General features: G+C 32.8%; 1 protein-coding gene across 3 annotated transcripts in view; it reads right to left on the bottom strand.

Annotated features, from left to right (window-relative positions):
* LOC143253271 (acetylcholinesterase-like) overlaps positions 1–13,279 on the bottom strand; it is a 94,141-nt gene that overhangs the window by 65,576 nt on the left and 15,286 nt on the right. The window contains exon 1 of one of the 3 annotated variants that reach the window (XM_076506852.1): positions 384–563. The exons of the other annotated variants lie outside the window; for them this stretch is intronic. The gene's annotated coding sequence lies outside the window, so the exon portion shown is untranslated. Of the gene's footprint in view, positions 1–383; positions 564–13,279 lie in introns of those variants that run through there. 3 annotated transcript variants of the gene reach the window in all.

Raw genomic sequence — 13,279 nt, 5'->3', positions numbered from 1 at the left:
AACTGGGTAATTCCAAAAAACTGTTATAATGAGAATGGAGTGGAAGGTTTCCTTAACACATTTCAGCTCCTTTGTTTTTTATTTCGGTACTTTTTCTTATTTCTTAATGGTTTTTACGTACTTGGGATGGGGAGGTTAGTTATCCACCTCGTCCAACCTCACTATACCAGTTTCTGTGCCAGCCATATATGTTATTGTAAACCTGTTAAAGTAACTACAATCTCCAATAAATATTGATCCATTCATTGTTTGTCAGTGTTAATTTGAGTGCTTTACTAATTATAGCTGTGAAAAGCATTCTTGTCATTCACTTCAAAAACCAAAACTTTCAACAGCACAGTTTTGTTAACGAACGTCATAAGAAAAACCATTGAAACAATTACCTTGAAGATTTAACTCGCTTGTTCAGACCTCGTGCTATTCGTGGTCTTGAGATTAGCACGCCCGAGCTGTGAATCTGAAGATTTATAGTGAGCAATCTGTTATCTCAGAAATGCACTCTGCGATTTGGGATAGCGTATGATGGTCAGATCCTATTAATCGATCAGATAAGAACAATCATAGAGTTGATTAGGTAGGTGCTCTTGAGTAGCTGCCTTCCACCTAGCCAATAAATTCACATTTGGAGCAATGAGCAAGCTGTCCATGTGTGAGTTTCACGAAAATAAATACATATATTTATTCACTTATCTTTTTAATTTTTTTATCTTAGTCGTTTCTTTACTTTTATGCTAGTTTCACTTTCGAAAACAATTTAGAATAACTAAAATCGTAATATGTTTCATTATTAACGATGCACGAAGGTAGATTTTGTGAAAATATTGTTGGGCAGGAAAAATAAAGGTTTTATATTGTTTCATTATGCCAGTCATCAAAATTTTTATACAAAATAAATAAGCACACAATAAACATATATTACTTTCTTCCAGTGCTCATTCATACTTATTATTCATTAAAACTTTCTCTTTTCTAATTTGAAAAGTCTTCTAGTGTATTTTATAAACAGTTGAATTTTGTCGTTGAATTATAAACTGTTTCCGTATCCACATGTTTACTTCATGTTCATTTTAATTGTAAAACTAAAACTAACATGTATTACTTCAGGTAACACTGTGTAACGGTGACGTTCAAATATCCTACAACCGTGGTTGTAAAAAGTTTCCACCAGTTCTCTGACAAACTAACTGCATTGACATAAAACAGTATGCTTTTAGCCAGAGTTCTTTCAAAATATTTGTTATTGTTTCCTTACACGTCTCTTACACACTTAGGTATATATATAAAAAGAAAAATCAAGAACAAGGTATTTGAATTTTGATGGTGTGTTCAGTTGCCAAGAGATTAAGACAGATTATCCGTGATGACGAGAAAACTCACCTTAAGAGAATTGTATAATTAAAACGGCTGGTATGGATTGAGAAAATGTTTTTATGTAGAGGAGCGAACAAAGTTTCGACCTTCTTCGGTCATCGTCAGGTTCACCTTTTTCTTTCTTTGTGAACCTGACGATGACCGAAGAAGGTCAAAACGTTGTTCGCTCCTCTACATAAAAATATTTTCAATCCATACCAGCCGTTTTTAAATGTATAAGACAGATTGTCGATAAAATAAACACCAAGCATATTTACTTGTTTTAAGTGAATGATTACAAAGAAAGGAATCACTGTGAGCTGACAACCAATTAAATGTCTCATAACAAAAACGTTAAGATTATCACTGAGAGCTCAATCAATTAAATGTGTCACAACAAAAACATTACACTTTTAGAATTTTCTGAAATCTACTACAACAGGTGAAAGGTAGAGAGTGGTGACGAACTTTAGACCCGCAAACCTATAGTCCAGCAAAAAACTACTGCATGGTCAATGCTCGGCACTCCTGTTTAAAGATTTCAAAATATTCACTTTTATTATAACTTTGAGTATTATTTATTTTCATTGCTTCTGTTTTTATTAAAATTATAGTTTTATTTCCTAAATTCTACTCCATTATACACATTTCCATTTCCAGCCTATTATACGACATGTTTTCGTTTTCCTTTTTCTGTTACATCTATTGTCCTAGTTTTCTTATAGTTCTTATTAACACTATGTTTATAGCACATTACAATATACATTTTAAAGTTAAATAGAATAAATTAAATAGTTCACTGGCCAGTTTCATAAAATCACAACAAAAAACATCTTTTTAAGAAATCGTTTGTCTTCAATAGTTACCTACTGTTACAAGCTCCTAATATCATCGCAGGTGTAATTTTGATCAGCAGTACTCCTTGTTAGCTACCAGTAACATCTACTGTTAAGAAGTGGTAAAGTTTTGACTGGTAATACTCCTTTGGAGAAACAAAAAGGTGTGTTGATTCAGATCGAGACGCGGGTATTTACTGGGTTATCTCGAAACGTTACAGTTTCTTCGTTTATTTCCACAGTAAAAACATAATACAATGAATGTAAGGAGTAAATAACCCTTTAAGCGTAGAGTCGTGCAGATCGGAATATGTTATTATTTGTAGTTTTATTGACATGTTGGAATTTCTAGTGAAGATTAAATTGGTAAATACCGTAATGCAGATACCTACCTCTCCAGCCAATTTTAATAATAGCATTATCCACCATGCACATGTTAAAATAAAATTCTAAAAATCTATATGAAATTTTAAGATGGGCAATTTCTGATGGTCATCATTACACTTTGAAACATCCATATCAGCAACGTTGTTAGGCCATAATAACCAATAACTACTAATCGGAGATCATGCTTTCGGCATATATCCAGCATATACGGAAAGTTTTCCAATGAAGCTAATAATTTTAGAAAGGAAAGTGTTTTTAAATGAAAGAATAATGAAATACGGTCACCAATATGATATTAAGTTCCATGGCTGGTAATAGTTCAGTGTTAAACTAACTTCATGTTGTTCTCGACAAGTTTCTTTCTCGGACGGCGGTAAGTCTTCGGATTTAAACGCTAAAATCAGGGCTTCAATTCTCCTTGGTGGGCACAGCAGATAGCCCGCTGTGGCTTTGCTATGAGAAAAGCATACACACACGTTGTCGGCAAATAGAGAAATATTGTTAACGTATCAGTTTCGTAAAGGAGCGACCATCAGAAATCTTTATTATTTACTTTCCTTGTAGTTTTGTTATAAAGTACATCTGTTGTAGGGTAAAACCTTGGATAATTAAACTGTAAGAATTTAAAATAACAAGTTTGAAGTTTCAACGAGCATTTCATGAATTTATAAGTGGTCCGACGTGTGTATGATTTTGGATCCACGGTGGGTCAGAGGTTAAGTCTTCAGATTTATAGTTCTAAAATCAGGGGTTCGATTACCTCGGCAGATACAGGAGATAGCTGATGTGGCCTTACTATAAAAACATACATGTAAGATTCACTGGGCATAAGCACGTCATTTTCTCCTGGTAACTTAGCGGTAAGCTTGGAGGCTTATAGCGATAATCCCTGCGTTGGGCACATTTCACTTCTCAAATAATCAGTTGTATAACTTTGTGCTTAAATCAAACAAACTAAGGAACATAACAACAGAATCAACGTTGCTGGCTTACCTGGTAATAACGAACACTGCAAACGAGATTGCTCATTACGACTGTATTAAGTAAACTCTAATTACGTCCGTATTTATGTTACAGTAAGAAAAGCTCTAAAGAACTTACTTTCTTTCTAATAAGTATTTTGTGATAATTATAATATATGTCGAACGATTGATGCTCAACTTCGTGATATATTTTTATATTGAGCTAATAAATGAAAATAATGTATATATATATTTAGGACTAACACCTACTACCTATATTATTATCACAAGTGCTCTGAAATTTGTTTTTAACGTACTATGTGTTGAAAGTAGAATGCACTTATCTGCATAATCTTTCGATATTTTAATTAATTCAATACGAATTTGTCTCAGAAGACACCTTTTCCTAAGTTAACGAAGGAACAGAACTGTAATATCTAAGTCTATGACAGTGAACTAAACGAAACAAATCAATTAGGTTGAACGCATGACGTGTCCAAGTAGGAAATGTTCGTTTAAAGTGACACATAACAAAGGATTTAAAAGACTGTATTTGAGTATTTCGAAGATAATCTAGTAGTCAATTCACAAATACGCATGTAAGATACTTCTCCCGATGTGATCATATCATTTTTACACCGTATTCAAGTTTGGTTGTTTTATCTGTTGTTTAAGTGCTATCCTTGTTTATCTGGTTATTTGAGCTTATTTACTTTATTTGCTTATGTAAGGTTATCGTTAGAACATTTACTCTCAGACATGAAATACAATATTATTATAAGTCACTGATTAAGCAGACATAGGCAGGAAAAGTTACTTTTATATCCAGGGATTTGAAAGAATTACAGAAAGACACTGTAATTCGAGCTTCTCCCCAAACTCTTTTAGTACAAGACCTATAACATATTTGGTATCTTGACGGAAACCTCTATGCAATGAACTTGTAGTAACTGAGAACCGTAACAGTAATACGGACTTTGCGTAGTTGTTACGACTTCCCGACGTTTTCCTGCGAGCCCTAGTTTAAGAACTGCAATACCTAGTTCAGTTGTTTTAGATTTGTGTGTGTTTTCTTATAGCAAACCCACGTCAGACTCTCTGCTGTGTCTACCGAGAGAAATTGAACCCCTGATTTTAGCGTTGTAAATACAAAAACTTACCGCTGTCCCAGCGGGGGAATAGTTTTAGGTTTTCTGAAGGATTTCGAAGGAAGTATTGGTTTCCTCATTTCAAACATGAATGGCACTTTATGTGGACATGGCATAAAAGACTAGGTGAGATACCCCTAACGTTCGAGTATAATCTTTCCTATTATTAATATACTATATGGAAACAAAGCAACCACTTAGCAGCACCCGCCTTCACAAGAGCTTTTTCCGACTTTTAAATGAAGAATGGGATTGACTGTAACTCTTACAACGTACTTACAGTGAAGAACGTTAAGTGGAATCAAGGTTCAAACCGTTTTTGATTCACAACCTGGCAAGAAAGAATCATGTTTTTTTTTTAAAAAATTAAGAAGACTTGTCCTGGATACTCATTACGCTACAGATTCGAAATATAGTTCAACTTGACGTTCTTAATATCACTTTCGTAGTACAACATAACACAAAAACTGTCCAATATACCTTTATAACACAAACAGTTTTTAGAACTCCTCTGAAAACTATTTTTAACTGATGTATTAACACTGTATTTAAAAACAGATGCTGCATACTAATTAAATTATTTTTCTCAGGAAGTATTTGCAAAATTTATTGTAAACATGTTTATGCATATTTATAGAAGAAATACAATTAAGAATATAAACGCGGAAAAAGAAAATACATCGTATGTCAGGTCATTGATTATAATAATCCATTTCATTTTATCTTGTGAAACAAAATTTAGAATTTCGAAAAGTAATATTAATTCTTCAAAATCATCACGGTCCAGCATGTCTAGGTGGGTTATGGAGTTCGACTCATAATCTGAGGGTCGCGGGTTCGAATCCCGGTCGCACCAAACATGCTCGCCCTTTCAGCCGTGGGGGCGTTATAATGTGACGGTCAATCTCACTATTCTTTGATAAAAGAGTAGCCCAAGAGTTGGCAGTAAGTGGTGATGACTAGCTGACTTCCCTCCAGTCTTACACTGCTAAATAAGGGACGGCTAGCGGCGCAGATAGCCCTCGAGTAGCTTTGCGCGAAATTCAACAAACAAACAAACAAAATCATCACTTAATAAATATTTGTCAGTGTAGCGAGTCGTAGCTTTTTCCTTCAAGTTAAATTCCAGATTGTTCAGGAGTTTCTCACACACCCCTATTCAACTAATTGAAGCTTACAAACAAACGCGTAATGTGATGGGCAAAGTATCCTTATTGTTATGCTTCCTTCTTCAGAAGTACCTATTGTAAACTCTATCATTCTCACTTTGTAGTTTTAATGTAGTCTTATTTGTCTGTCTGTTTTATGCTATTTTTTTAAAGCTGAGCAGTGAGAAATTGACTAAACATAATTATTAAATTTTCGAAAGTATGTTGTTTGATATTTTCAATTTTTATGCAACATGGAGTAAATGGTCACTTATATTCAGAAGGAAGCCAACTATTCTTGTTAAAGTAAATGTAACTAGTATATTTTATTTGAATTTCGCCTTTTGAAAATTCAAATTTGGCTCAGAACTAAATGTAACCAGCTTAAAAGACACCAACAAAGAATATATTTTTTAATGTCTAGCCATGCAAAAGAGAATGAAAATTAACAAAGACATTTTTCAAAACGCTGTCTCAAAGAAGTGACAGCAGTGATGTTATGCTACTCATGTAGAGAAACAGAATGATTCATTTCTGTTCCTGTAAGGCATAGATGCAACGTAATCTTTCATGCAGACCTTGAGAAGCTTTCAGCAAACTTCTGAAATAAATAAAAGAATTTTATTCGCGAGTCACTGGGATTTTTGGAGTGGCTGGGTCTGTTGTAGTTCTTAAATCAGCTCTTGCAACGATTTTATTTTTTTACATTCATTATTGAGACAGTAGTATTCACATTGATTGTTATTAATTAACATTTTTAAAGTTGTTATGAGACGTAGTCTGTAAACATTCATATTTTAACCGAATGTTATCAGTAAACATGAAAGAAATGCTCATTCAATAGAATGGGATCTTCTTACTTAAAGAAGTAAAGTGTGTGAAATGAAAAAGCAACATAATAACTGTCATAAAGCTAACAATAATGTCTGTAGTGATCCTGATGATAAAGTGAAAAATATTACTCAGGAGTTTGGACAAATTGTATTCCTAATTTTAGTGTTATTAGTTGCTAGCAATGTGTATCAAGAACTGTACAACTGTACTTAAGCACTCTTGGAACAAATAAACATTTAAAGATACGTATGGATTGGCTAGTTTATTCTTAAGGAATGAAAATAACACTGTGTTGAATCATAACTCACAAGTATAATTATTTGGTCTCAAGGTGGTAGCGATTTCTGTAAGTGTTTTGTTCCATTACAGCTAATCCTTCAAAAACTATGCTCTACAACTGGCCCTTATAGCATTAAGGTATTAATTCCAAAAGAGACATGAGGATTATGTTAATCAAGGATGATGACTGAAGATATTGTCATGTTTTGTAAACCATTATTCGGAATAAACAACAAGCGTTGTTTATTATCGCAGTAGCATCTTAGAATAGCCTTTGTTCATCAGAAGAAGGGAAATTGACTGCTGGGGAGTGGACATGACTGGAATTGTTGTCCAGGTACATTCTAGAAGAATCAAAATATTTAAACCCTGCTATAAAATCAAACCAAACCAAAATATCAATAGACTGCTTCAGTATATTGTATTATCGAAACTATACAACTTTATGTAGCTTCTTGTTTCTGCACCGACAACAAAGTAAAAAAAATAAATTGTAACACAACTCATTACATCATATCATACCATTTCAATCAGTCATTCCTCACAGTAGATGCTTTATATATTATTGTTCTCACAAGTTCTTCTGAAATTATTGGGTTTTATGTCAGTTCTCTGTTACAATGTAACATTTTAGTAATGTTATTATTTGAACAATTCCATTACAGGTAATTGAATCATGACCAGTATTGAAAGTATCAACCAACTGAAAAATAGTCTGACATTTCTTACGTTGCATAGTAGCATACTTATTCTCATTTCGACTGATATTGTTTATAATGTAAAACAAGTTGCTCTTGAGTTCTAGTGGAATAAATAACTTTCCATTAAAACGTTCTTGATAGATGGTAATCGTAGAAAGTAAAAGATACCTCTGCTTATGGCACAAATACTTCTCCATGGTTATTGGGTACGCAAGAGTGGTTGAAACATTTAGTTATTGGTTGTTTTACTTACGTAAGTAAATGGAAAATAAGGATGTGGGAAAGATCATAAGAAAGTAGCCAAGTAATGTGGTTTACTCACATCGAAATTTTTTCGATTTACACTTGCTATCCAGTGGCTCAGTGGCAACTCTGTGGGCCTATAACTCTAAAAATTGAGTTTTGATACCAGGATTTGCCAGAGCACAGGTAATCCATAATGTTGTTTTACGCTTTAAAGCAAACGAGCTTCAACCTTATTGTTGAAGTTGATTATATATAATAATATTTTAATTTTGTAAAGTTAGATTCTTGGTCACAGTGAACTTTATAATTGAGTGTTTCTATTACTATTTTTCAAATAATAATCAACACGGTTCTGTGTTTGGTTCATATAGTAAATGTATCATTAACATTTTTTCGGTAGTAGCATGTCTTAAAAGTCGATAGAAATGACCTTCTACTAACGTTCTTCGTGGAAACGTAAAAATAAAATAGTCCTAGCAAATGCAAGTTTAGATCTCATTCTGACACCATCGAGTCAAAAATAAGTTGCTCCATTAAACACAAAACATGATTCTCTTACTACAAACGAAATTAAAAAATACTTAAAATGTTTTTTTTTTCGCTACGTACGAAGAGAACAAACTCAGTTCTGAACAAAAATCAAGATGATCTTGAAAAAAGTGACTGTACACTAAATCTGGTTATTTACGCATTCTGACTGAATATCAAAATCCAAACAAATCCCAAAAACTCAAAGCTCATTGTCAGCAAATCGCTTTTTATCCCTCACTACATTTAAACGTTTAACATTTATGTAAGTGAATTAGAGCTGATTTTTGAACCACGTTTCAAAACTACTGAAGTGTTTAAATGCGAAGTGAGTATTTTAAAAATATTTTAATCTACAGTGCCAGTTCCTCTAATCGTAGAGTTTCACACGATTTTAAAAGTGAAAATAGTAGTGAATTAATCTGATTTTTTCCCGGAAATAATGTATATAAGTGTAACGAGAAAGTAGATACATATTTTGTACAAATATGCAAATAACTAATAATTTCTCAAAAAATATTTTTTTATAATAAAGCTTCAAATACACCTGTTTATAGCTTCTTTAAAAAGTACTAAGAATTAATTAAATAAAAATAGCATTCTGGTGCTATAAGGTCGTTTATATTTAGTATCAATGTATCTTATATACATCAATATGCACTAAAGAAATTAAATAATGAGTCTTTCCAAAGTCGGGAAGAATATCAAACTAATATTAATTATACTTAGTCAGTCTTGAGATTATTTATAACGTAATCGTTATAATTTGCACATTTTCATTAACATAAGGTCTGAATAAAACAACATATGAATCAAGATTTACATGTATTTATACTAAAATTATACAAAAATGAACAAAAGTGTTCAGAAGTGAGTAGTTTTTCGAGATTTGCGACTGTTATGTAAATCACCTTCACATATTAGCCCTCAAATATAGTCTCCCATCATGTTTTTGTTATACGCTCCTTGGTAGTGGCGTTCAAAGTCCAATATATCTTGGTGAAAGCGCTCACCTTGCTCCTCCGCGTATACTCCCTGAATTTATCAACATGAGCGTCAAGGATATAAGACTTTCAGGGGCATCCTGCAGCCCATTTTGCCGTAGTTCTTCACCAGAGCCTCAACTAGTTCCACATAATTTTCGGCCCTGTAATTGCTCAAGAAGTCCCGAACTACTGCGACAAAACTGCCCCAAACTTTTTCCTTCCTACTGAGCTTCTTGGGGAATTCTGTGCACTCCAGGATCTTCTTTATTTGTAGTTTAACGAAGACACCAGCTTTGACCTTTGCTTCAGACAGCTTAGGAAAGAAGTCTCGAAGATACTTGAAGGCTGCAGACTCCTTATCAAGAGCTGTGACAAATTGTTTCATAAGACCCAATTTTATGTGCAATGGTGGAAACAACACCTGCTGGAGGTCCACTAGTGGTCCACACTTGACATTGTGCCTCCCGATAGAGAACTCGGTCCGTTGTGGCCAGTGCTTCCTGTTGTAGTGCGCTACGGTGCCCTTGCTGTCCGAAAGGCAAAGATAACAGAGAAACTTGGAAAAGCCTCCCGACGTTTGGAAGGGTTCATTATGCAAAAGTAGCAATTGCTTAAGTGGTCAGTGGGTTCACGCCAAATTCTTGAAATAGCGAACTTCATGGCTCTCTTTTCCCCTCTATACCATCCTGCAAAAGAGGAAAATAAAATCATTATGAAGAATAAATTTATTTCGTCCACAACAAATGTATAAGAGGTTCATGCAAAATATTTTATATATGATATTTTTTCCATATAATTGGAAATTTTAAAAAATAAATTAAAAGATATTTAAATTTTAGAAGGTCTAATATTTGTATGATATAAAATCTTACTATTCAAGTAAGCAAAAATTGTCCGTCTTACCTTCTAGAGTTTTTTTACAGTGCTCGCAGGTAAAATGAGATGCCCAGGATTTGTCTTGATCCCCGACAGGCATGCCGAAATATGCCTTGTAGGCTTCACATATTTTAGCAGATGCTGTCACAGAGTGCGTTTTCGCTTTTGTCTTGGTAAATTGACCACATACATAGCAGAATGCTTGCAGCTTCTTGATGCCATGACTGATAAAATCAGTTAGGTCTATGTGTTCACTTAGGCAGCTAGAACTAAACTGAAGTGGTGAGTGGTGAGTCCCTGTATATATATATTACTATGGAATTCTAGAAAATTCTAAAAGGTTCTTGAAAATTATCGTAAGTTCTACAACATTCTAGAAAATTCTTGTAAGTTTGAGAACATTTTCTGTCAGCTACTCAGCACTGAATCTACCTGGAATGTTCTGAAAAATGGGTAAATTTTAAAATTTCATTACCCAGGTCACAAAAGAAAACTTTGAAGAAAAAAAAGGTGTTTTCCATTTATTTTAGAAATAAGCAACTGGGAAATAACTCTTTCTGCCTAGTAACAAGAAAAAATAAAAATTTTGTTACATAGTGTTATTTGTAAGTTTGAATTAACAATTAATTCAGAATATAGCAATACATGTCTGTTTAGTTATAAATCATTAACTATACATCTAGTAATACATCACATGCTTAACCTCACACACAAAAGAAATGTATGCAGAACTTGAATGTCGTGTGTGAAAAAGCAAATAGTAGGCCAAGCTTATTAAATAAAATCACGCTGCCTGCCATAAAAAATACAGAAATGAGTGAGATTTACATTGTAATGTTTTTTGTGTAAAAAGAGATTAAATTCAAGCCAGTAAATACATTTCATTTTATTTTTTTCTTTTATTTTGGCAATTCAATATCCTGGAAGTGGATTTTTTGATACATTACAAAGTACAATTTTGCATTGTGTTTATGGTATATTTCGTACATTAATGTCATAAAGTGAACACGTTATCACATTTCTTAAAATATATTAAATTAACATTGAAGCAAATTCAACTTAATATTGTATACATACTTGTGTTTACAATTTTAATCTTTAAGAAGGGTTTGTATCAAAAAACCTTAAATAAATAGTATTTAAGTTTGGTTTGTTTTGTTTTGAATTTCGTGCAAAGCTACTCGAGGGCTATCTGCACTAGCCGTCCCTAATTTAGCAGTGTAAGACTAGATGGAAGGCAGCTAGTCATCACCACCCACCGCCAACTCTTGAGCTATTCTTTTACGAACGAATAATGGGATTGACCGTCACATTATAACGCCTCCACGGCTGAAAGAGCGAGCATATTTGATATTACCGGGATTCAAACCCGCGACCCTGGGATTACAAGTCGAACGCTTTAACACACTTGGCCAGGCCGGGCCATTTGAGAAGGGATGACGAGAGATAAGATGGATAGATCTAAGTTTATTCATTTTGCTGGAATGGATTACCATACGTGAATAAAATAAGATAAATATTCTCCATAAGGGCTTATTCATCCTTGCTAGAGAAGTGCCTTTTTTGCATAAATTCACAAAATATTTTTTACCTTCCGAAATATGAAACGGGGAAACAGAGAGAGTAGGATTGTCTTTGAAAAACCGAGTAATGCCAAGTTTTGCTGCTACATATGTACAACTCCGAAAAACTCAAACGCCACATAATTGAATATAATATCAATTGTTAAAATTTTGAAAATCTTTTTTTCTGCGATAAATATTCTCAGTATTTTTTTCAATTACATCATGGTTTATAAACGTGGAATGGTATGAAGTTTGAAACTATTGATTTAGTAAAAAAAACATAATATTTTTATTTCATGAATTAATAATAAAAGATGTGTGTGAAAAAAGAAGCACATGTGTTAATATCATAACTTTTAAAGTTTCATCTAACGTACCCAAAATATTTGTGCATCAAATCTCTAAATTATATTCTAATCTATTTTAGAGCCACTTTGTAAGCAAATAACTTACAAGTACACAGTTATTTATGTGCACATTAAATATTTTACTTTAATTATATAGTACGAAATTTCTATAAAAATTTGTTTATTTGTTTCAAATTAAGCACAAAGCTACACTATGGGATGTTTGTGCTCTCCTCACCACGAGTGTCGAAACCCGGTTTCTAGCGGTGTGAGTTTTTAGACATACCGTTGTGCAACTAGTGGTTTTTCTATTGAATAGATAAGGGACAAAGGGGAATGCTAACATATCAATATATTTTATATATGCTGTAAACAATATTAATTGTTTAAACTAGGTTTTTTTAAATTTTATTTGTAATTAAGCACAAAGTTAAAAGTTGGGCTATCTGTACACTGCTCACCACAGGAATTTAACCACAGATTAAAATAATATGTTCAAGAAGTCTTTTATCAATCATCTATAATCATGCATGAACAGTATTAAAACTAGTAAAATTTTAAATTTGATTTTAAATAACATTCAAAAATTGCATCTACATAATTTTCCAAAATAAGTAATATTTCTGGGAAAATAAATTAATACTAGTTCATGACTGGATATTCTAGAATGAAATGCGTATTTTATGTTTATTTCATTTATTTCAAATCTTACTGCTCTTTAAAAATAGAGAAATTATTAGAGATTAATTTCGTAAATTTTCTTTATTTCTACTAGAGTTCAGAAATAACAACAGAAATTGTAGACCAAACTTATTTTCCTTTTGATATTTTAATATCTCTCACAGGATTTAAACTTGTTTCTAGCGTAGTCACCAAAGCTCTGTAAGGCAAATTAATAGTTCTCTTTTTCAAATGGCATAGGAGCTTCGTCACTCACACTTCTAACCAAAATGAAATTAATAAACTTTGTTACAAAATCTTAGACGTTTCATAATTACGGTGATACGATTGTAGCCAAGTTTCATGAAAACATCAAAATAATTTTGTTGTGATGATTCTGATTTTGTAATAAGTTATCAAATTACA

Source organism: Tachypleus tridentatus, chromosome 6 (assembly GCF_004210375.1).
Source record: "Tachypleus tridentatus isolate NWPU-2018 chromosome 6, ASM421037v1, whole genome shotgun sequence".
Taxonomy (NCBI): Eukaryota; Metazoa; Arthropoda; class Merostomata; order Xiphosura; family Limulidae; genus Tachypleus; species Tachypleus tridentatus.
The sequence above is the reverse complement of the archived record's forward strand: the minus strand, read 5'-3'. Positions and strand labels throughout refer to the sequence as shown.